This window comes from Eucyclogobius newberryi, unplaced genomic scaffold (assembly GCF_026437365.1).
Source record: "Eucyclogobius newberryi isolate DKJ021-1_F unplaced genomic scaffold, fEucNew1.0.hap1 SCAF_13, whole genome shotgun sequence".
Taxonomy (NCBI): Eukaryota; Metazoa; Chordata; class Actinopteri; order Gobiiformes; family Gobiidae; genus Eucyclogobius; species Eucyclogobius newberryi.
Genome location: NW_027315757.1, coordinates 13,931,873 through 13,957,989, shown reverse-complemented (window position 1 = coordinate 13,957,989; position 26,117 = coordinate 13,931,873). Strand labels below are relative to the sequence as shown.

Here is a 26,117-nt window from a genome sequence, read left to right as displayed (position 1 = left end):
GTGGGACCAGAACCAGAATCAGAAAAGGTTTATTGCCTTTGTCAGTGAACAAAGGCTGGAACTGGCTTTGGTGATTCAACGCAACATGTGCAACAATGAACAATGATAAAAGCAAGATATATCAGATCAAATAAGGCGTGAGGATAAAAATAGGGTTAGTTTTTTACTAAAAGAGACTAAACCCAGACAAGCCAAGGATTCTGCTCTTCTCGGGTCGTCACGTTAGTCGGCGGATGCGCGGTCGAAAACTGTTTGACCATTTGATGCGTCATCGTGTCGCCTTCTGTTTTGTCTTTCAGCTCAAATCCCTGGACACTCAAAAAACGTCCAGCTGCAGCAGAACGTTTCTCCATAACGTTTGCATCACCTGTGACGGCCGAACGATCACCTCTGACACAGGTAGGAGCTGTCCATGGTCGGATGGTTTTGCAGAATGTCCAGCGCGATAAGCGGTCATCACATTCACTTTTCGACACTTGATATTTATGTCTTTACCACTTGCTAGGACAAAGTTACGCTCTGCTTTGACGGTTCTTACATTGAGACTCTCCAGAAATTAAACGGCGCCCACAAGCCACTAGGAGGCGCCTGCAATTCAGAGGGAAGGCTTTTATTTTGAAGGACATGTACTGTTGAATATCTACCATTCGAAAGGCTGTTTTCTCGATGTTCTCTGTATTTTGCTGAAGCGTTTTGCCCTTTATCTTCTGAGAGTTTTCACGCTGGTCTGTGATTGGTTGAATCCGCCCGTCAGTCAGCGCTTGACGGCGGGCGTATCCGTGTGCGAGCTCCGACTCACCGATAATTCAAGTTTCAGAATGCCTTCTTCTGGTTCTTCTTCTGGTTCTTCTTGTTCTTCTTGTTCTTCTGGTTCTTCTTCTTCTGGTTCTTCTGGTTCTTCTTATCCTGGTTCTTCTTCTTCTTCTGGTTCTTCTGGTTCTTGTCGTTCTTCTGGTAAAAACAAATCCACGTTGAGTTGTGAAGAATCCCCCGCCCTTTCCCATGTTCTGCCGGGTGAAACCAACATTAAAAAATCCCTCAAATTTTAATGAAAGACAATTAAGCGTGTCCCCGATCGCTCCAGTCCCCGAAATCCATCTCCAGAAACATGCTGTTGTCTGTCGCGCTCTCAAACGGCACCAGTCTGGAGAAGCAGATCAAGTCGTTAGTGTCAGCGCCGCCCCAAAGTCAAATGAATAACACTTTCTTCTGCGCGCGCGGCCTCCTCGTTATTTTAGCCTGCGCGCTAATTAAACCCATTCCCAGCGTGTCTCCGAATGCCGTATTGACTCAAGCTACAAGCCATCGGACAATAACAGGAATTCACTTTTTATCCTCCTGCCATTTGGGTAATGAGCTCCTGCGTCTGTCCCGAGCTACTTTTGCTGTTTTTTTTCCCTTCTCGCCGCTCGTTCTCGCTCAGAGTGGATTTTAAAGACGGAACATGGTCATTGGAATGATAATAAGTGCCTGGGATTACATTACACGGTTTCCAGAAGCAGGTGTTTGCAAATTGGCCGAAAATGTCATGGTCGAATGGAATAGAGAACAGTCACTTTAATGGTTCAAATTGTAACTTTGAACGTAAGTTTGGCCTTATTCTGTCCCAGAAGCCAAAGCTGGATCCGTCTCGCTCTGTTGTGTTTGTCAATGTGGTTTGTTTAAAATGTGCAGGGAAAAGTACTGTTTCAGAACATTTGGGCCAATTCAGCAGGACAAAAAGTGGTCTGAGGGCCGTTTTTTTGCCTCCGGGTCGTAGTTTGGACGCTATAAAATAAAGACCTGCTTTTGAATCATGTGATCGTCTGTGTCCGAAATGTCAATGTGGAGAAAGGAAAGAAACATTTTGGAGCTTAAGAGTTATTCAAAACCTCTTTGTGTCAGCGTTTTGGATCCTGTACATGATGGAGGCTCACATTCGACAATTTGAGCGGTAGGGAGCGGCAAGGAGCTGCAGGGAGTGGCAGGGAGCGGCAGGGAGCGGTAGAGGTCGGCAGGGAGCGGCAGGGAGTTGCAGAGGGCGGCAGGGAGTGGCAAGAAGTGGCAGGGAGCGGCAAAGGGCGGCAGAGGGTGGCAGGGAGCGCCAGGGAGCGGCAGAAGAAGGCAGGGGGCGGCAGAGGGTGGCAGGGAGCGGCCGGGAGCAGCAGAGGGTGGCAGGGAGCGGCACAGGGCGGCAGAGGGTGGCAGTGAGTGCCAGGGAGCGCCAGGGAGCGGGAGAAGAAGGCAGGGGGCGGCAGGGAGCGACAGAGGGTGGCAGGGAGTGGCAAGGAGCGCCAGGGAGTGGCAGAGGAAGGCAATGGGCGACAGAGGGCGGCAGGGAGCGGCAGAGGGTGGCAGGGAGCGGCAGAGGGCGCCAGGGAGCGGCAGAGGGCGGCAGGGGGCGGCAGAGGGCGGCAGAGGGCGGCAGGGAGCGGTAGGGAGCAGTTTTGTCATTTAAAGTGGAGTTTCAGAGCGCGAGACTATAAGTATGAAACTGTGTCAGACGAGTTCACAGCTCGTACAAACTATTTAGCACATCGTTTAAAGACATTTTAAGGTGTTTGCAAAGATTTAGAAGCTTTTTCTCAAACACAGCCAATCAGAGCGCTGCTTTCAGCCAATCAGAGCGCAGAGTTTTGTTTTTCCACATTTTTCATGACATACATTTACTTTACAAAAAAAAAACATTTTCAGAGCTTCCTTAAGTTTTGAGAGGATTAAATTGTATATCAAATTTGTGCAGTTAAAATGTAACTGGAGTCGTGTTTTTAGTGTAGTTTATTTAATCTTTTTTTCATAAACCTTTTCTGGTTCTTGTGGAAAAATAATAAAAAGATTAAATAAACTGCATTAAAACACAACTCCAGTTACATTTCAACTGCACAACTTTGAATGAGAAGTTCCAAAAGAATAGATGTTGCATGTCGGAGTAAACTTTCCGTCACTCCGACTCGTAATTACACGTTAAATATTCCCAGATTCCAGTTCCTGCATTTCCCGCTCGTGCATTCCGCAGCAGATTTAACCGACAGCGGCGCGCGCAGAGTCATTGGGATGATAATCTAGTACGTGTCTGTGCTTACGCCCGAATATCTGGAACCATGTCACTCGCCGCCATCAAAGCCGCCGCTGTAATTTTCTCTTCAAGGACGAGTTGAAAGAGTGTCAGGAAGAAAAGTGGCGATACTTCCCTCACTCGCTGCCTCTTTGTGTGCGTTTTGTGTGTTTTTCTCCCTCCTTCTCTCTTTTCTCTCTCTCTCTCTCTCGAGGCAGACGGTGGCGGGTGATTCAGCACGCGGCCCCTGAATTGAATAATGAGACTTTCCCATTGACTTCTGCGCTGTTTGAGAATAAGGGCGGCGTGACAGTTATAGCTGTAATCAACATTGACATTTTTAACGCACCGGGTTTCATCTCTGTGGCTTGTGACGGCTTGTAGTGGCTCTTAGCAGCTAATAAGCGGCTAAGAAGCGGCTCATAGCGGCTCCTAGCGGCTAATAAGCGGCTCATAGCGGCTCCTAGCGGCTCATAAGCGGCTTGTAACGTCTTGTAAGCGGCTCGTAAGTGGCTCGTGGCGGCTCGTAGCGTCTTGTAAGCAGCTAGTAAGCAGCTCGTAGCGGCTTGTGGTGGCTCGTGGCGGCTCGTGGTGGCTCGTAGCGGCACATAAGCGGCTCGTAAGCAGCTTGTATCGCCTCCTAGCGGCTCGTGGTGGCTCGTAGCGACTCGTAAGCAGCTCGTAGCGGCACATAAGCGGCTCGTAAGCAGCTTGTATCGCCTCCTAGCGGCTCGTGGTGGCTCGTAGCGACTCGTAAGCAGCTCGTAGCGGCACATAAGCAGCTCGTAAGCAGCTTGTATCGCCTCCTAGCAGCTCGTAGCGACTCGTAAGCAGCTCGTAGCACAAATGTTGAATTGTATCATTGTTTGTTTGTCCTTGTCTTTGGTGTTGAATATTTGCATAATTTTTTCTTCTTCTTTTTTTTTAAGCTGACAGACAAGACGTTGAGCTTTGCGCCAGTGTTTGTTTCATGTCGGGATGTCACAATTTCAAGTTTTAGTCTCACGATTAGTGAGAGAATAAACAATTATTCGCGATTATTAACGTCACGACCAAAATTATTTGATTTCGCCATTTCTTTCCAGTTGTACGGTTTGGTTTCCACGGCGATTCATCTCTAAACCGTTTTCAAGCCGCCCAGACAAAGAAGCAGTTCTGACTACCTTCTTTACGTCACATTTAAATTGAGATAATGATATTTAAGATTTTGCTGAAAGATTCTACAGATTTGAACCCTGATTTTGAATCATTGGAAATTCCGTAACAGTTTCCACCGGGCCCAAACCTCATCGAACGTTAGCATACGATCGTTTGATTTCATAAACCTGGACATTTAAACCCTAACATTTGATATCGGGACATATTTAGATCACAACACAATCGTAAGAACTTCAAAATAAAACACTTAACTAATGTCGTTAACGTGTATGAGGCTTTTATTTTGACAAAACCGCCTGGATTATAACATCAATCCCAGTGAAATCACATCGTGTTCCGTTCGAACTTTTGCCGAGCGCATTCATCCGCAAACTTTTAAACGCTCCGCACGACTTCAAAGTACGCGCGACGGGCAATAAACCGAATAAAGCTTAAACCGCCTCATTTCAAAGTCCGCAGTCGAGGAGGGACGTTTGTAAAAATCATCCCCGTTTTCACTTTATTTCGCGGACGACGCTCTGAAAGCTCCGGCGACGTCTGCGTTCCAACTCCGCCGTTTAATGGAATTCCTCTGTTTGCATTAGTCAGCAAATTGAGGGGAGGAAACGGTGTAAAAACTGTGACCGCGCTCTGATGAGGTACTTTGGGGATGGGATATTTAAATTGGCAAACGTTCGAGAATAGACTCCATGAGACGTTTAAGGCGGCGGAAAACGGTCGCGGAAAAAAACGCAAAATCCGATCGACTCGAAAGTTCCCTCTCGGTCGGAGTCGTTAGGCGGCGATAAGCGGCGAGCTAGCGGGACGCGACACCGTTAACGCCTCCTCCCTCTTGCTATTTTAGACGGCGAGCTGGTGCCGGCGGCGTCTTTGTTTTTAGCTTTTTGACTCTTTGTGCCGAGGGAAGAGTCCGTCAGCTGTCGAACGCGGGGAAAACAGACGTTATCGGGAACAAAGCTTTGGAAGATAGCGAAATTGGAACATACGGGAAAACATTTGGGGATTACGTCCGCGGTCGTGTAAGAGAGTCCGGACTTTTGTTTCCTGCACACACGTCTCAAAATGGTGGAAATAAAGACGGTTTTAGTGAAATAAGATCAAGCTTTTACTGAATGGAATGTTTGTGTGTTCTTTTCAACATTCATTTATAATATATATAAGTATGTATGTAGTAACCACACTTCAACTAGCTTTAATACACCATGAACTGAGACTTAACAACCTAATTAAAGGCGCTGTATCTGATTTTTGTCTGGAATCTGACCTAGTTTCAATCCACTTTATTTTTTATAGCGCATTTTATAAAGTGAAGCGTTCACTCAAAACGTTGAATACACTTGTTCTCTTATCCATAATGATAATAATTAAAAACAACTATACAATACAATACAATACAATACAATTTTAAAGTAATAAAACACTAAAAGAGTAAATAAATGAGCTAAAACAACAATTAGTGGCTAAAAATAAAAACTAAGTAAAGCTATTTAAAAAAAAATGAAATAAACTCAGAGGAGCACGCAACTCATGCAGAGGAAAAAGAAATAGTTAAAAAAACATACATCTATATAATCTATATATATATATATATATATTTTAATGTAATAAAATAAAAGCCAAAGAATAAAAGTTAATTTTAAACCGTGGTCCAGACTTAATCTTCACAAACGCATTTAAATTCTCTCGACATTCACTATGACAAGTTCATGAGCCAGTTTTGTCTCAATAAAGCTAACAACAACTAGCATGCTAACAACAACTAGCATGCTAACATCAACTAGCATGCTAACATCAACTAGCATGCTAACAACAACTAGCATGCTAACATCAACTAGCATGCTTTGCACTCTTCTCTTTTATTTCTTAAACTGTGATTTCTGTAATTTCTTTGTGATTTTAATGCATTTTGCATAAAAAAAATGCATTTTCCTGCTGTGAAGCACTTTGAATTGCATTGTGTATGAAATGTTCTCTACAAATAAACTTGCCTTGCCTTGCCATGCTAACATCAACTAGCATGCTAACAACCCAGCAGTGTTAGTTCCTGGTTCACGGCGGATAAAAACACTTCATAATTAGACGCAGACAGAACACGGTGGTCTCATTTTACTCTGCTTTTACACTACATCTCCACTGGGGTTAAACGTTCATTAACTAAATTGGCCGTGTTACTAAGCCTGAATCATGTGTTCATTAGTTTCCGTTTGTGCTTTATTAAGCCTCATAATGGTGTCGTTTTATAAAGTGGCGCCAGAGTTAATGTGTTTGTTCAACATTCGCTCGAATCACTTCATTTATTCCAAAGTTGGCGTCGTTTATTGTACTGCCGTCGTGTTCTTTGGCATTGGACAAATTTGAATGACTTTGGACCAATTGGAAAGCTTAACTTTAGTTTTCTTTTGTCTGCAGTGTTCTATCGTCTTGTTCCGTTTCCTGTGTGAATTTAATAAAAAAAAATAATAAAAATGAATACGATTTAATATACCGGATGACCGAAAGAACAAGATCGCGGATACAAGCGGTCGAAAGTTTCCTCCGCCGTGTGGCTGGGCGCTCCCTTAGCGATAAGGTGAGGAGCTCGGCCACACGGGGGAGCTCGGCGTAGAGCCGCTGCTCCTCCACGTGGAGAGGAGCCAGCTGACGTGGCTCGGGCATCTGTTCCGGATGCCTCCTGGGCGCCTACCTCGGGAGGTGTTTCAGGCATGTCCCACCGGGAAGAGGCCCGAGGAAGACCCAGGACACGCTGGAGAGACTATGTCTCTCGGCTGGCCTGGGAACGCCTCGGGATCCCCCCGGAGGAGTTGGAGCAAGTGTCATTGGTATATAAGTATAAATATTACTATAAGTCTGCTTATAAACTGCTTTAGGTCGGGAAAACACTGACTAATGCGATACTGAAAAAGCTAACATTTAAGACGTTTTTTTTATGTCAAACTTGTCTTAATTCATATATTTTCTCTTTCTTTTATTTTTGTTTAGAACATAAAATAACAAAAAACTCAAAATAGGTTAAAAAAATATCAAAAAGTAAAATTATAATTAATAAAATAAAACAGAACCAGGCAGTATCAGAGCGAACACAAGATAAGTTCATAATTCTTGTCTTTTTTGCACAATCCACATGTTTTTTTTTGCCCCAGACCACTTTTGTGTGAACGCTCCATAAATCTCTATTGACACATTTCCTGAGAGCGCCCGGGCCCCTTCCACCTGTGCCCACCTCGGCCCCTGCTTACCTCAGCTCCAGAAACATGCACTTCTGTTTACGGTGGGACCCCCGGCAGAGGCGCACCCGCCCGACCTGCGGCCCGCCCCGCCCGCGGCCCCGTGTCCAGAACGCCTCCTGCTCTCATCACTTATGCTCAAACGCCCTTGGGGACCGGCTTCGCTTGTTTACAGAGTCCGTCGCTGTTAAATGAGGCGCTTGCTACCAATTTGTCCCCGCGCCACTTTGCCGGGGGCGGGTCCGGATCGCTGCTGTAGCCCGCCGGTTTCCTGGGGTGTGGGAGGAGGGGCGGGTGCTGGTGCCGGGCCGCCAGAGGTTAATGCACCACCGCTACTTTGGGGAAACGACCCGTAAAAACTTGGGAACATGCAAGTCCCCAAGGACGAGGGGAAGAGCAGAGTCACTTTTGGAGGTAATGAGTTTTTCTCTTGACTTCTGGAGCGCTGTGCTGTTTGTTTGGGACGGGGACAGCGGTCAAACGCAGACGGTGTCATCGCGGGGTCCGTACACTATTTTGGAAAGTTAGAAAGTTAGATATTAAAGGGGCACGATGTATCTTTCCAAATGGGGATCATGTGGGTTGGCCCTTAATGTCCCTCTGTACGGCACTACATTTTATGTGTGTAAAGATTAAATAATGAAACAGAAGAACAGTAATTATGACTCACTTACGTTAAAATAGAAGTCCCATTTGGCCCTCTAAAGTATCATTGTTTGTCTTATTGCGGTTTGTCCGAGCTTTGTTGTAACGAATGTCGCAATTTCTCAACCTAAACGAGGCGTCTTCTGCGTCGCTCGGTTCTCGATTTCTGCCAGTCAGAAATCCTCTCCCTCTGCTTTTGTTTACGCACGCTCTTTAGCTTGGCGTCTGGTTGAAAAGTGCCTGGATGGTTTTTGAGGGAGGACAACAAAGTGCGCCGCGAGCTGAACAGATGGCTGCGTCTCGTGTGTTTAAATGTTGGTCCTGTTCATGTTCCTTTTTCCTCTTTTATAATAAATGTCTCTCTGGAGGTAAAGACAAGTGGGAAAACAGGCAAATACGTATGGGACGTCTCTGCGGCGTTCTGTGCTCGCCGAGTGTGCTCGCCGAGTGTGTGCTTGCCGTGTGTGTGCTTTCCGAGTGTGTGCTTGCCGGGTGTGTGCTCGCCGAGTGTGTGCTTGCAGTGTGTGTGCTCGCCGAGTGTGTGCTCGCCGGGTGTGTGCTCGCCGGGTGTGTGCTTGCAGAGTGTGTGCTCGCCGGGTGTGTGCTCGCCGGGTGTGTGCTCGCCGAGTGTGTGCATGCAGTGTGTGTGCTTGCAGTGTGTGTGCTCGCCGAGTGCGTGCTCGCCGAGTGTGTGCTCGCCGTGAGTGTGCTCGCCGAGTGTGTGCTCGCCGAGTGTGTGCTTGCCGAGTGTGTGCTGGCCGTGAGTGTGCTGGCCGTGTGTGTGCTCGCCAAGTGTGCTCGCCGAGTGTGTGCTCGCCAAGTGTGCTCATCGTGTGAGACTTCAAAATGTGTCCAGTGTTATAGAAATATACAGTACAAGTTTAAGGCTGCGATGATCATGAAAAATAATCATAGTCGTAATTTGATAATTGTAGTTTTGTATCAAGTCGTAGAAAAGTAGTGAATGAATAAGACTGAATCAGTTTCACATTAAGCTTTTCATAATCTATATTGGGATCTGCATAAGCTCTTTTCTGGTTAAGGCACAGTTAAAGGGAAAACCACGCCCTGCGTTTGACCCATTCATAGCAACTGCCTCAGAAACTCCTCTGCAGACACCTCTGGGAAAACCCGGAGGAAATCCAGCTAAACACTAGCACACAAGGATCCTGAATGTATGCCTCCTCGTCCTGCCCGTCCCTCTTCTGCCCGTCGCTCTACCTTTCGCATCCTGCCCATCACTCTCTTGCCCGTCCTTCTCCTGCCCGTCGCCCATCTCTCTCCTCCCTGTTTCCCTTCCCTCTTCTGCTCGCCGTTCTCCTGCCCGCCGCCCGTTGCTCTTCTGTCCGTCCCTCTCCTGCCCGTCGCTCTTCTGCCCGTCACTCTTCTGCCTGTCCCTCTTCTGCTCGTTGCTCTCCTGCCTGTCGCCCGTCGCTCACCTGCTCGTCCAACTTCTGCCCGTCGCCCTTCGCTCTCTCGCCTGTCCCTCTTCTGCCCGTTGCTCTTCCTATCACTCTACTGCCCATCGCCCATCCCTCTCCTTCGTGTCGCCCGTCCCTCTTTTCCCCGTCGCTCTTCCTATTGCTCTCCTGCCGGTCCCTCTCATGCCCGTCTCTCTCCTGCCCATCGCTCTCCTGCTCGTAGCTCTCCTGCCCGTCCCTCTCATGCCCGTCCTTGTCATACCCGTCCCTTTCATACCCGTTGCTCTCCCGCCTGTCCCTCTCCTGCCCGTCGCTCTTCCTATCGCTCTTCTGTCTGTCCCTCTCATACCCGTCCCTCTCATACCCTTCGCTCTCCCACCTGTCCCTCTCATACCCTTCGCTCCCCTGCCCGTCCCTCTCATACCCTTTGCTCTCCCGCTCGTCCCTCTCATACCCTTTGCTCTCCTGCCTGTCCCTCTACCTATCGCTCTCATACCCTTCGCTCCCCTGCCCGTCCCTCTACCTATCACTCTCCTGCCCTTCGCCCTTCCCTCTCATACCCGTCCCTCTCATACCCGTCCCTCTCATACCCTTCGCTCTCTCGCCCATCCCTCTACCTATCGCTCTCCTGGCGGCTCATTTGCATATCTAAACTGGCATTTGGAGAGCATATGGAAACACAATGCGACATAATGCATTTAGAGCTGCGTGCGAGGGACGGGATTATGTGGGCCGTGATTATCTAAGCCCTGTTCTGGTAATCAGTTCCTCTCAGAGTCCATCTAAGCGCCGCCCGGCACAGAACGCGCGCTCTCCCGGACATTATTTATGCATGTGGAGAGCGATTCTGTTTACCTGCGGGTGAATTCAACAGATATGGAATAAATATGAGGCCTGGATAATCCCCGCGGTTAGAGGAATTATGAAGGAAACAGACGGGCTTGTTCTCTTTTGTCAAATTCTAACACAGCAGCGAGAAAACAAGGCTTCACAGCAAAGTGAGCCTAAAGCAGAGAGAGGAGCCAGACATGTGCACAGGTGAAAGTAGTGTTACTGCAAAAGATATATCACTCAAGTACAAGTAACAAGTACATCCTGGTACTGTTAAAAAGGTATTTGCATATTTGTACTGTAATGCAGTAGTATATCCTAATATTCTAGTGAAATGGTTGGATTTACGTCTTTTAATAGTTCTTAATGTATATTTTTGATGATTTTCTCTTGTACGCATGATTTACGACACTGGGATTTCACAATTGTGGGACAAATAGGTTCTCTTATCTTTTTGTAACATCCAAGTTATAATTTGAAGTGAATGTGTTTGAAAGGACAGAACATGAATTGAAATGATTGGACAAACTAAATCATGCCTGAGGGAGCGGCGCAAGAAACCCAAACGTTCACGACACAAAGCTTTTGTCGCCGAAGCTCAGGTTCAGCTCGACGTGGACAGGATACGGTCAATACTTCAGATTTGTACTCTCCGCAGCCACACGACCCACGGATTATAAATACTGCCGCCGTTTTCTCCGATTGTGCAGAATAATCCCACTTTTACTCACAGTGACAAGAGGAACAAAGCCTTTTCTCGAGTCGTACAATATAGTTTGATTTAGTATTGCTCTGACTTTAAAGTATAAAATGTTTCTTCAGTGAATGCTCTTGAGTAAATGACTCTTGTCTGTGAATGTGGGTCAATCAGGTGGTTTTTATTGACCGTTTTTCTAACTGCTCCGGTTGGTTGAATCATTATTTTGCTGCCGCTGCTGTTCTGGGCTCAACAAGAATAAATGCAAATGAAATGACTGGATCCCGGTTTGCGAGCAGATTAACAGCTCCACGTGCGGTGTCGTCGTGGATCCGATCGCTGCCTTGTATGCGTTCGAGCTGACGCGTTCTGTCAGGCTCTATTCACAACTCCAGCGCCGAGCGTCTTTATCTCCCAAAAGCCGTCTCCGCTCAGCGCGTCTTGTTTACGGAAAATAGCGTCTTGTCGTCGTCTTGTTCGCGGCGTTAACAGGATATTCATCGCCACCTCCCAATGAGAAGGGCCATGTTTGATTCGTTTATTCTGTCAAAGTACATAAAAGATGTTCATTCATTGTACGTGGAACAGAAGAAGAGTCAGTGTGTTGAGGTTGTGTTTGAGGCCTCTGGGAAGTTATTTTCCATTTGAACATTAAAAATTACAACTTCAGAGAGATCCAGCTGAATCAACTCAAATGCTAACAGTTTGGCTAATGCTACACCATAGCCCAAAGCCATGGTTAATGTGGTGTTGAGCGCTCTTTGACTTTTGTGGTCAGTATCGTTGATCTCGTACATGGGGTGAGAAAAAAATCCCCGTTTCAAGTTGCCTGGTACTCACCGTTATTCATGGGTTTTAGCTTCTTGTCAGATGACAGCTTGTGGTGTGATATTGAGAACATGACATAGTTAGTTTTGAATTGTTTTTATGTGACAGCAGTTTTCACCACTTTCATTTTAATGTACCGTATTTTCCGGACTATAAATCACACTTTATTTCATAGTTTTGGCTAGGGTGCGACTTATACTTATATTTATACTCATATATACTTATACTTATACTCCGGAGCGACTTATATGTGATAATATTTGTTGTTTTCCAACTTGCAACCGCATTTCATACTCTAATGCGACTTATATATGTTTTTTTCTTCTCTATTATGCATTTTTTGGCTGGTGCGACTTATACTCCAGGAAATATGGTATGTGTATTTGAATGCTTGGTTTTACAGTGTGAAGTAAATAAAAGAAAGGAATGTTAGTGGTGGATGCTGGCGCTTTGTCCTTCCTCCAGTGCTCACGTATGCATGAATGAAAGAGAGTGTGTCATGTACGGTGTGTTCATAGTAACAATAATATAACCCACATTTCACATTTGTGCTAACAGCTGTTTGTTTGAACACAAAAAAAAGAGCTAACAGTGTATATTCCATCACACGTAAAACAACAACATTCATTAGACTTTCTGGATTTCTTGCTCGTGGATGTGAATCTACATTGACAAAAAAACACACACGATTTCACTTGTACTTTCATGTATATGTTTCTTCTGTGTAGCACCCATACGCAGCATCACACACGCCTGTTGACTTTGAAGACGCCGCGAAGGGAACACTGGAGTACCAGAGGAAATCAGAGCAAAATTCCTTTGTAGACACTTGGAAGAACGTGGAAGAACGTGGAAGAACAACTCTTCACGTGGTACGATTCCTCACGTCAACCTGAGACCTGCACAATCCTCTCGTCCTCCAGGAACTCTTGAATCGACTGGGTCCCATCATTAGGAGAAGGACCCATGAGCGTTGCACTCTTCTCAGTCACAGATCCTGCGTTTGCTCCATTCCAAATTGAAAGCTGGGTCAAATGCAGAGGACAAACGTTCCTACAGGGCCAATTACACCTTCTCTTTTAACTTCACTCGCTTCCACGCGACGACATGCACGTGTTCAGCCACCACCGCCTTCATTTTTATTCACGCCAGTAACATTCTTCCGGGCTGTTTTTTCGGGGGACACTTTGCACTGGATCATAATAATTAGCTTTCCGCCTAATTAACTTTTGTTTTATCAAAAATAATTAAGAATTTGTTCAAAGAAAGGCAAACTTCCCCTTTAATCCGACGGAACATGGCGAAGATGAAAGCGCCTTTTGATACGGCGATCATTTGCGCCCACGCCTCTCGCTCCGCTCAAACTAGTTGTTGCTCGGCGACATTGAGGTGACCCAGAAAATTCTATGTCATTAAACGCTTAGTGGATTTTCTCCGTTTGTTCCAGGCTCGACAGTGGCACGTGGCGTTTGGAGTGTTGTCTGTTTGACCTCTCTGTGGAGCTCGTGAGAAGTGGGACGAGAGCCTAAAACGGGATTAACCGCAGCTGCCAGTCCTAATTAAAGACAATGCACAATATATTTAACACATTTGAGTCGATCGTTTGAACTTGTAGCGAGAGTCGGTGCACGTCTGTAGTAGGTCCTGCTTTTTCGTTCATTATTAAGACATGTTTGACCCTTTAGAGTCATTATTTCAAACTAAAAAGTGTACTAGTATATGAATGGACATCTTAGCTATATTTGAAAAGGGAAAGTCGCTTTAAATTGTACTGTTGTGGAATTTCTGCAAACAATTACCAAGAAATAATGAAATTGAACGAGTGAACGAGTAAATAAAGATCCACATTTCATTATTCATTATTTCTTGGTAATTCCACAACAATTCAAACTCTTTACTTCAGTTTAATGCCTTTTTCTTCTCTGTCTCTGTGTCCACAAGTCTGACCTGTGACCTGTTTGATTCTAAAAACAACAATAAAAAACACAATATGGTTCATAAACGTCGACCGTGAATCCAAATGTGAAACCAGAACATGCGGTGTCCCTCAAGGTTCTGTATTAGGACTCAACTTATTCTTATGTTGGCTAACGCTACACCATAGGCCAAAGCCATGGATTATGTGGTGATTAAGCACTCTTAGACTTTTTTAACACGCCACAGTTGATCTCGTATGTGGAGTGAGAAAAAAATCCCAGTTTCAAGTTGCCTGGCGCGCACCGTTATTCATGGGTTTTAGCTTCTTGTTTATAAAAATATCACCTATGGTTCATAAAGCAGATCGTGAATCCAAATGTGAAACCAGAACATGCGGCATTCCTCAGGGTTCTGTATTAGGACCCGACTTATTCTTAACTCACAAGCGATGACCTCTGTCACGTCTTGTCACGGCCGGATTTTTTCTCACCGCGCGATCAAGGGAGGAATCGGAAGAATCGAAAAGTAAAAAACATAAATCCAAACTGTAGATATAGAAAGCGTAAATGAGTGCAAATTCCTTTGAGTGACATTGGATCGTGAGTTGTCCTGGAAACCACATAATGCGAATAACAGATGCATTAGACCGCTGTTGTAATTGTTATAACTTTCTGACAGTAATTCAAATAAAGCGAGGAATAAACAACCAGAGAGTATTTGTTTTAAAGTAAAGTAAATGTCTGAAGAAAAGACACAAACCAGGATCAGCTTAAGACACGGCTATGTTCTCACTGAAAGATAATTGTAAGACACTGACAAATGTATGATTAAATGTGTAACTGAAAGTATGTTTTTATCACTTCTTGCCTTACCAGCCACATCTGGTTAGGGTCACAGTCCAAGTAGAAAATAAACTCTAATGTCCAGCCATCGTTGATTTTAAGTGAGTTATACCTCATCAGTCATGGCCTTGTATCTAAGGGGCCTCTTTGTATCTAAGGGGGCCTCTTTACGAGATATTTGTCTGCTCTTACGCATCTGGTGAACACATTTTCTTTCCCTTGTAATCATTATGTACGCCCATTTTGTACTAATTTGCATGGAAGTATATCTGCTTTGTTCCCTTTGTCTGTAACCACTGCGAAGCCTCGACACGAAGCGGAGCATCCTGATCAGTAAACTTGTTCACCATCTATCTGGGTCCTAATCTTCTTGTAGAACACGCTACTTTATTACAGTAACTACCAAACGGTTATTATTTACAAATGTATAATCTAACAAATTAACCCTAACCCGTTACCCTAACCCGAACACCTAACCCTAACCCTAACACTACCAAACGGTTAATATTTACAAATGTATAATCTAACAAAATGAACAATAACCCTGACCCTAACCCTAAACCCTTATTTAAAAATGTGTAATCTAAAAAAATGAACCCTAACCCTAACCCGAACATCTAACCCTAACCCGAACACCTAACCCAACCCCATAACCCTAACCCTAACCCTTATTTACAAATGTGTAATCCAACAAAATGAACCCTAACCCGAACACCTAACCATATCGTCTGTTTTAATAAGTTTTCCCGTTCTTATGTCATCGTTTAAAACTCTTTCCTCCTCCGCATTTAATGCTCTCTCGCCGTCTCCCGGAGTCATCTCAGTGGCAGATTTAAGCAGATTTGGAGTGTTTGTTATCCGAGCTGGAGCCGGAGCGGGTTGCGATCCGGGCTCTCGGGAGGCTAACGCGCACTCCCTAAATATGCTGTTGTAGGATCTTCCTGATGAAGTCGTTAAGAAGCCATTATAAAATCATTAAGAATCGTTAAGTGTGAGGTGGCGCTGCGGCGTGGCACGGGGCGACGAGGAAACCTGTTCATCATCACTTTATTTGTTCCCCCACGTGCTCGCGGTAAATACGGCGACGGAGCGCGGTCCTCGGAGGCGGGCGGGGCCGCGGGGGGGCCGGGGAAAAAAATAAAAGCAACAAGGAAAGAAAAAACAACTCTCCAAAGCAATAAACAAAGAAGCTCGACACTCGCTTGGAACCTAATCAGCCCAGCGCCTCATTTATAACTCAGATAAGTGTTTTCGGTCGTCGCAGCTTTTCAAATCTTTACTTGGTGCTTTGCCTTACTCTGGGTGCCGCCCCCACAGTAAAAGTGTTAATTTAAACTTTTTTTTGATTTGTTTTTAGGCCCGGATTATAATTGGCCTAAAAATAATGATCATTTATGACTCAAATAAAATAAATGTCGAGAGGAAGATCAATTTCACCGATTGTTTTTGCCCCGGAGCAGGTTATAATGAACAAAATGTCACGATGGTAAATGAGGCTCGCGTTCCGTTGCCGTGGTTTCCGACGAGATCACCGCATTCTATAGGCCTGTGCTATATTAATGCAGACGGCAGATAACATTAATGTTGTTAAAATGTTGTTATAACGAGTCCAGTCGCCAATAGAAAGCATCGGATCAAACATATGTGAATTTACCTTTTCGATATCTCACGGCAAAGTGCAACGTGATCAATGAAGGATTCTGGCTCTCGCCCCCTTCTGGCAGAATGACATCATCACACTCGAGAGTCTAAAAACGTTATCGCTTAAGAACTCAATAGAGCAGGGGTTCGTTCGTGGCCACACTTTTTCTGTACAAAGTAACCCGGGGCCCAATCTCATGTGTTAATGTCAAGGAGCTACTACTTTGGTTCAGAAGAGGGGCCATGGCTAGTGCTGCTGTTACCATGGTGACACAAAGCACACATTAATAAACACGGCCTGATATGTTTTAGATGGTCTAAAATCGAGTGAAAAAAAGGCTAATTGGATTTAAAAAACACATTTCCTGGAGCGTGTGATCAGTGCAAGCGTTCTGCTGTTTAGGTCTTTTATTTTTAACAAAACAGTGAATACTAGTCCCAAGATAGCATTGGCACGCTAATCTTTCAAACAAAAAGACTCGTTCAACAGCACAAGTCAGCTCACCTGTTGTAGTTTCAACTAAATCAGGTCTTTATGGTCAGATTGTGTGAAAACAAAGCTCAGATTAAAGTCTAACTTGAGTATTAGAGCTTCAGACAGACAGTTTTGGAGGATTTTATAACACTGATGTCATAAAACTAAGAAAATATAGAAATAATTGACAACATATTGGGATCATTTGTCTCTTCACATGTGTTAGACAGTGCTCAGAGTGTGAGACAAAGATTGGGGGCACTCAAGGCTGCACTAGAGTGTTTCTTAAGATGTTGTTCGCTCATTGATTGAAGAATTGAACCCGTAATTAAATAATCAAATACGTTGCCTACAGTCGTGCTTCGCTTGATGATTTATGCTTAATTTGACCCCGAAGTCCTTGTGGAATCACGGCTCGCGAACCACTTAGAGGCCTCTCCGGCTTCTCCAGACTCACGGCCCATTGAGTCCTGTTTGTTTTAATGAGAGTCGCCCTGGTCACATGCGCACGACCCGCTGCTTCTGACGCCGCGTCGAGAGGCGAAGAAACAAACATGGAGGCTCCTTATCAAAGTCATTAGGCCCGAGCGAGACGCGGCTTTCCAGGGTAATTATCGGGATGTATTTCTCTGGAGGAGGAGACGGGGGAGAGGGAGGACAGCGGGGGAGGAAGCGAGGTTAAAGACGTGAGGAGATATGAGCGGGAGGCCAGGGAGCAGCGGAGGCCCTGGTGATTATGTTGCTACAATCACACATTACAATTCAGACTTTGACTTGCTTCATTTTTCTTTTCTTTTTTTTTACTTTGGGCAATATTTTTTATGCCAGTTGTTTCATATGTTAATGAGTATCAATATTTGCATATCAGTATCGATGAACTGACAGGTGAACGAGGAAAAATTTGCATGTAACTTTTCTGTTTTTCAGGGTTTTTTTTCCCCTTGCTTTACCTAGAATATTCCTCAGTGTGACGTTTAACGGATCAGATCTGTGCAAAAGCAAGACCGCTCACTGTAAGAATACGGTTAACAATGTTTTCCAGTAATAAAGGTGGTATGGAGGATTTTTTTTCAGCAAATTTTTTATCATATTTCCTCGTTATTCATTTGTCCTGCCACGTATCAATCATAAAACGCACCTACCGCTCACCTGCAGCCGCGTGCGGTTCGTCCCCACGTTTCCGAGTGCCTAAGCGCATGGATCTACCATAATATAGTTCCTTTAGTGTACGGGGCAAAATGGAGACGGAGAAAGACAGTTCGAGCTGACTCATAAGAAGACAGAAATCTACGGGAGACGAGAGATGCGATGCGCTCCGTTGCGCTAATAAACAAACGCACGTGTGTGTTGTATCAGTCCACACGGGGGAGGGCGCATGCGCACTTCCGCCTGCTTTCTCAAATCGACGTAAATCCTCCATACCGCCTTTAATTATTACAGTATTATGAGAGGTTTTTTATATTAGTTTTTTATAAGAGCTTTTTCTATTAAGTTATCTGTTCTTTTACTTCTGTACATTCTTGTGTTGTCAACACCGAAATGTCCCCATGGTATGGACAAATAAAGGCTTATCTTATTTTTAGCTATTAACATGTGGTTATTTGAAAAAGAACATGCAAAATGTTCAAGTTTTGTCGAAACATTTAGAAAATCCCCAAACCTTAAACTCCATACATGTAGAAACAACTCAAAAACATTCTCTATAGCTAACCCACAATAAGACTAAACGGATCCTGGTTAAAGATCTGGAAGCTCAGGTTGAAGGACGACTCAAATCCAGGAGATGATCTTTCAGACGTGGGCAAAAACACGTATAAATCTGCTTCTAATTAGTCGCCTCAAACTCCCATTTGAACATCCACTCTTGTCACTGCGACTCTACTGTCTGCTCTGCTCTGCCAGCCGGTAATAGTTGAATTTCAGGCTGTTCCTCCATCTTCCCCTCAGTTCCAGGCGCCGGTCCAGCTCTGAGCTTTTTTTCCCCTCGTTTAGTCACCTTCCCCCTCTCAGCCGTGTCCAAAATAAACCCCCAAATCTCCCAAAATAAACTGCAATGAAATGGAGAGTAAACAGAGGAAAGACAGGTGTGCCCCGCTCACATGTGAAGGAGACATCCCTAAACCACTCTCCAAAAACCTCCAGAAACGAGTGGGGGAGTGGTCCAGAGTGGTCCCGAGTGGTGGACTTTCTGCGTTTCGGCACTCGACATTGGACCGCGGCGCCTCGTCCGTGCCTGATCTGGTCTGAGCTAGGAGGCTAAGCGGGGTTAGACCTGGTTCTTACCGGGACGAGGGAGACAGATGGGAGTGCGGCACTGGCCCTCATGCAACGGAAGCCCCCAAAAACCTTTCAGCCGCTGTGGGACGAATAATGTCGTGTTTCGAGTGTCAAGAAAGCGCTGCGAGAATCGAATGCATTTAAGGCCGTTTAGCAGACGTTTCTGTGAATGGAGATAAACACACACCAGAATTATACCAGAATTAGTCCATTGGCTCCTGTCCATCTATAACACGTACACAGTCTTTAACACGTACACAGTCTATAACACGTACACAGTCTTTAACACGTACACAGTCTATAACAAATACACAGTCTATAACGCGTACACAGTCTTTAACACGTACACAGTCTATAAAACATACACAGTCTATAACGCGTACACAGTCTATCTATAACACATACACAGTCTATAACGCGTACACAGTCTATAAAACATACACAGTCTATAACAAATACACAGTCTATCTATAACACATACACAGTCTATAACGCGTACACAGTCTATAAAACATACACAGTCTATAACAAATACACAGTCTATAACGCGTACACAGTCTATAAAACATACACAGTCTATAACAAATACACAGTCTTTAACACATACACAGTCTATAACGCGTACACAGTCTATAACGCGTACACAGTCTATAACGCGTACACAGTCTATAACACGTACACAGTCTATAACCACGAGTAGAAGCTCTGGATTCTCTGTCATTTTTTCCAGATCTGAATGTTGTGATTGTGATTCAGGTGGTTTTGATGCAGCACGGTTTGTCATTAAAATGCAATATTGATTGTACAGTATCATATCGAAGGTAAACATGGTGAATAGGTGTACGTATTCTAACGCTAACACCTTCAGCTACATGAGGCACAGACAGAACTGTGGTAAGTGTCTGGTATGTTAACGTAACATAATAACAGTTGTTCAGATAACTATAGCATAAAGAACATGCTAACAAGTTTACCAAAGCATCCGTTTTACCCCAAATCACTAAATCCATTGAATTCTTCTTCCTCTGTGTCACTTCTAAACAACTCCACAAACTCCAGAGGAAGAGGAAGTGCAGATTCTTCTTCTGCGTCACTTAGAGCCTAGAGCGCCCTCTTGTGTTTGCCAGTGTGAAAATAACTAATAATATCACATATAAGTCGCTGTGGAGTAGAAGCCCGGCCAAAACTATGAAAAAGGATGTGACTTATTGTCTGGAAAACACAGTAATTCACACGTCAAGGAAGTCGCAAATCTACAATTCTAGCCTCTTCAAAATATTGCAATATTACACAGCGAGATGCACGTTGTGATAAATCGTGCCGAGATATTTGAATTGTTTTACATCCCTAGTGCCAAGTAGTGTGCACCTGTACCAGAGTAGAGTCTCCTCTAATCCACTTTGTACCAGCGTAGAGTCTCTCCCCATATCCACTTTGTACCAGCGTAGAGTCTCCACATATCCACTTTGTACCAGAGTAGAGTCTCCCCATATCCACTTTGTACCAGCGTAGAGTCTCCCCTAATCCACTTTGTACCAGAGTAGAGTCTCCCCTAATCCACTTTGTACCAGCGTAGAGTCTCCCCTAATCCACTTTGTACCAGAGTAGAGTCTCCACATATCCACTTTGTACCAGAGTAGAGTCTCCACATATCCACTTTGTACCAGAGTAGAGTCTCCCCATATCTACTTTGTACCAGAGTAGAGTCTCCCCATATCTACTTTGTACCAGAGTAGAGTCTCCCCATATCCACTTTGTACCAGCGTAGAGTCTCCCCATATCCACTTTGTACCAGAGTAGAGTCTCCACATATCCACTTTGTACCAGAGTAGAGTCTCCCCATATCCACTTTGTACCAGAGTAGAGTCTCCCCTAATCCACTTTGTACCAGAGTAGAGTCTCCCCTAATCCACTTTGTACCAGAGTAGAGTCTCCCCATATCCACTTTGTACCAGAGTAGAGTCTCCCCTAATCCACTTTGTACCAGAGTAGAGTCTCCCCTAATCCACTTTGTACCAGCGTAGTCTCCCCTAATCCACTTTGTACCAGCGTAGAGTCTCCCCTAATCCACTTTGTACCAGCGTAGAGTCTCCCCTAATCCACTTTGTACCAGCGTAGAGTCTCCCCTAATCCACTTTGTACCAGCGTAGAGTCTCCCCTAATCCACTTTGTTTTTTTCTTGGCGCTGCGGTTTCTTTGCCACTAAAAATACCAAATCTCCTTTGGACTTTACAGTTTATATAAAAGGAAAATATTCATACTATTTACTATCAAGTCTTTTGGGGTTTTTTTAAGTTTCAAAATCTGTGCATTTCTTTTTGTTTTTGTTGTCATTTTACCTGGATTGTTGCACTGTTGAAACTTGAAGTAGAACTGGTGGAAGTCTCTGTCAAATCTACTCAAACCCTTTTCCTTTGGGCACAATTACGCGTCTGCTTGACCTCAAAACCACGACACATGTTGTCACAAACACCAGCCCCGCCCCGACACACACGCTTTAGTACCTGTTCAGTCGGCGATGTCGCCCATAAAACGCTTCCCCCACTGCGACCGCACGACCCGCGAGACGGCTTCTCCCTGGGGCTGATCCCGCTTCAGACTAAACGCATTATCAGCTCGTTAATATGCGCGCGGGTCCAGATGTTCTCGTGAAAGTGTCGGTCGCTTCAGTCCTGGGCCTATAGTCGTTCTCCACCTGCTCTGCTCGAATTTACTGCGTACAACTTTGGACAACTCCACACAAGCAAATAAACAAGCAGGAGGAGAGGCACTAAAGCGTGTTCTTTCTGTTTTATAGCCCGACTTTTGACGCAGAAAAGAAAAGAAGTTCATGGAAGTCAGTCCTTGGAAATCAGAAACTAAACTACATTGGATTCTACAGGACTAAACCAGGACTAGACCAGGACTAGACCAGGATTAGACCAGGACTAGACCAGGACTAGAACAGGACTAGAATAGGACTAGACCAGGACTAGACCAGGACTAAACCAGGACTAGACCAGGACTAGAATAGGACTAGACCAGGACTAGAACAGGACTAGAATAGGACTAGACCAGGACTAGACCAGGACTAGAACAGGACTAGAGCAGGACTAGACCAGGCGACTAGGCGAAAAAACGAGTATCTTCGGCATTCTCCGGACCACGGCTCGGCAGCCGATCAGAGCCAAGCACACAAATTTCGTCGACCAATCAGCACGCAAATGTTCACTTCTAAAAAGTAAGCTGTCATGGCGGACTACTGTCAAACGGCACGATTTAATGATAATGTTCCCTTTTTTTCTAAGATTTATTAATAAAAATGACCCCGTCCTTGCACTCGAAAATGCCCGTCCACATTTTAAAATACCCCGTCCAAAATACGGGAAGACGGGTCTCTATCTAAAAGCCTGACCACGTCGAACTTCAGAGACGAGGCAAACGACGATCTGAGCACGATTGATGACGTTTTTGTATGAATTCCATGTGAAGTTTTATGAATGAGACCTTAACCTGTCGCATGAGCTGCACCTTTTACAACAACGCTCCAAATGCCCAAAATGTACGGCGTAATATGTTCTTTTTAATACTTCTTTTGGATGTGGACTTCATTCAATGCAAACTAAGCTATAATGCCTTGATAAACAGAGCCACATTTGCATTGCATCTATAGGATCCACATTTAAATACCGGCTTCCTCCTCCCGCTCCCCGTCGGTTTCGCCTGCAGCGGTGCACCGGGGCATCTGGGGCTCACACCTGGATGTTTCCGTGCGGTTTTTGTTCATTCGGTGCCCACGCACAGCCACTGGGAACGGCGCGATTGAGATGACGCCAGTGTTTCATCAACAGCTGCAAGTCGCTCCAAAACCCTGCTCCCCGATCGGGGGCCCCCCTGTTCTAGCGCTTAAACGCACCCAAAACGGAGAGGTGAAAACTGCACACACCAACAAGGAACATGATGTAAAGCGGGGAAACGGGTCGGGTCAGGGCAGGGCGCGGAGGAGGGCAGGGCGCGGAGGAGGGCAGGGCGCGGAGGAGGGCAGGGCGCGGCGGAGGGCAGGGTGCGGGGGGAGGGCAGAGTACGGGAGGAGGGCAGGGTGTACGGGGCAGGGCAGGGTGCGGTGGAGGGCAGGGCGCGGGGGGCGTGCGGGGGACGGCAGGGCGCGGGGGAGGGCGGAGCAAGTGTCAAACTCAAACCGAGGTCAATGCTGGGCTGGAAATCAATACGGCATGAGTGACAGGGCAGTGACTACGTAAAAATCCTCAGTATGGTATTAAAAAGTACAGTCTTTTTCTCACATTGTTTGTTATTGCTGAAAAAGGGTCCTATGTTCCCACTGGATATGCTGCTGTTATGCTCTGCTGTTAAACCGTACATTTATGCACGACTATTGGGGATGTGGAACAGTACATGTGGTTTTACCTGGAGCTTATTCCATAATTTGAGGAGAATCAAGACGACAGGCCAACACTCAACACCATGTATGAAACGGACGCTACGGGGGAATACTGGGATGTTTTTGAATATGAGGTACCGTAATTCCCCCGTTCATGGAAAAGGGAGAACGTAGGTACCGGGGAATATAGGTAGGTACGCACCCGCTGAAGAATACATTGGTACACAGCCCGTCCAAAGAATACAGCTCCAGCTCCACTGTCTCTCTCTCGTCCATCTGAGGGAGTCGGATCTCTCCTTCACTCTGGAACTCCTCCAGGTTTATACTTTTTCCCAAAGAGGTTTTGCAGTTTTTCCTGGCCGAGAAGGAGGGTGTAAGGACAAAGGACTCTGGGACATTTGTCTAAGGACAGGGGACACTGGGACATTGCCAAGTCCCTATGAACATTCTTTAATCTGTTTTTCAGCGTCACCCTCCGAGGAAACTGCTGTTGTGATTTTGGGCGTAAAAAAAAATTAATTGAATTGAATTTTAATTTCGCTGCAGAAAAAAGCGGCACACACGGTAACATTTGTTGGACCTTCAGCTTCGATCACACATTTGCTTTCGCTTCCTCACACACAGCCTTCTCCAGCTCTCACCTGGGTTCAGACCTGGAGCTTCTGTTCTTAGATGTTCTCTCTGCTCGATGCTGATGATCTGACCCTTCTAAAACACACTGAAATCTCATCCACGACCATTGGATTTGTCTTTTCCACACGGTCATTTCAGACACAAGAAGCCGCTCGCTGCATCAGTCGGGTTTAAATCCTGACACATCATCACCTGCAGCAGTTCTTCAGCAGGGGGAGACGACCTACTGGATTTGATAAGATAAGATAAGATATTCCTTTATTGTCCCACATGGGGAAATTTCATTGGTGCAACGCAGGAAGACAGAGGTAGATCCAGAAGAACAGATCACTTATAGGAAGTCTGAAAAACACTTTCAGTAGAAGATCTCCTAAATAAATAAAAACTCCCATAGACAAATAAATAAATAAATAAATTGCAAACACCAAATCCTGATGAGGGAACGCCTGACTGAGAGAGAGTAACGTGTACTTTTTAATACGTACATTGTTTTAAGGTCTAAATCATGAGATGTTAAAGGAACTGAAGAGCATTGAAGGCCAACAACATAACACATAATGGGTTCTTTTAAGGGTCAGTTTAAAACCCTCTTTCTTCTTCTTTGTGACATTCTGCTCCTGTATCTTCTTTGTTCAAGCCCATAAAACATCATGTCACAGACGGCGCGCTCTCGGAGACGTCGCCCTTAACACTCGCGGCTCTGGATCCTCAAACAAATTGAACCGAATTGCTCCAAATGACTTTTGCCATCGATCCAGCTTTATTTTCAGCCCGTGTAATTTAATCCTCCCATTACGCGGCCTATATATCATCTTTGTTTATAAAGAACGGCCGATCAATACGAAATAATACGGAGTCTCTTTGAAAATGAATCGATGTGAAGCACGAGGAGCCGGGGGGATTATCATTCAGGCTGTGGCAGGGGGTCCGCTCCGAGCCGGACCGAGCGGGCGCTGCACGTTGCACAGTTGCACGAGGGGAAGCCGGTTTGTTTAAAAGACTCGTATTTTGCATCGTTGGCGTTGTTTGGGGCCTTTAAACGTGCTCTTGTACCTTTGCTTACTGTTAAAAGTTGTTGTTATTGATAATAGTGCATAGTATTAGCGCTCCATCTACTGGCAGCGGAGGGAATTACCACGGGGAAATAAACAAAAGCATGCCAAGGTTACCTGTTGTGATGAAGGTGATTTGAGGCAGATTTATGGACTTGAAAAGACCTTTAAGAGCTTTACCTTTACTTATCCTAGATTATACTGTGTGGTTTTACATTTCTACATATTACAGCCACTGAGGCACATCTAACTTCCTTTATATTTGGTTTGAATTCGTTTGGTCGATAATAGTCATCTCGTAATAGAAGCAGAAGATGTGTTGTGGATGTTACTTTGGTTTGTGGAAAGCAAACACAGCAGTTTATCGCATTAACTCGACTCGATAAAAGCTCTGGACGTGACCTGGACGATGTTTTCCGGCGTGTTCTCGACAGTCGGCCGCGGCGTTCAGGTGTTCGCCCAATTCTGGCTCCCGCCGAGAGGAAGCGAGACGTAAACGATCGGTTTAACTCGAGCCAAAAACCGACAAACCGTGAGGAAAAGGAACAAAAAGACACAAATGCTCTTTTACACGTTTTAAGAGAAGTCTATTTTTATGTGTGATGACGTTGTTTAGGACACGAACCGTTTAGGACAAGAACCTTTAGGACAAGAACCTTTAGGACAAGAACCGTTTAGGACAAGAACGTTTAGGACAAGAAACGTTTAGGACACGAACCGTTTAGGACAAGAACCGTTTAGGCCACAAATCGTTTAGGACAAGAACGTTTAGGACAGGAATCGATTAGGACGAGAACCAGTTTAGGACAAGAACAATTAGGACAAGAACTGTTTTAGGACAAGAACCGTTTAGGACAAGAACGTTTAGGACAAGAACGTTTAGGACAAGAATGGTTTAGGACAAGAACAATTAGGACAAGAACGTTTAGGACAAGAATGGTTTAGGACAAGAACAATTAGGACAAGAACGTTTAGGACAAGAATGGTTTAGGACAAGAACCGTTTAGGACAAGAACCTTTCAGAGAAAAGTTCAAAGAAGTTTGCATCCTCATAAATCTGGTCT

At 45.1% G+C, this 26,117-nt stretch overlaps 1 protein-coding gene across 1 annotated transcript in view; it reads left to right on the top strand.

Moving 5' to 3' along the window:
• The first annotated feature begins 336 nt into the window (after positions 1-336).
• The window catches only part of rbfox3a (RNA binding fox-1 homolog 3a), an 867,097-nt gene continuing 841,316 nt past the window's right edge, over positions 337-26,117 (top strand). Inside the window, exon 1 of the mRNA XM_072442656.1 lies at positions 337-399. The gene's annotated coding sequence lies outside the window, so the exon portion shown is untranslated. The remainder of the gene's footprint in view (positions 400-26,117) is intronic.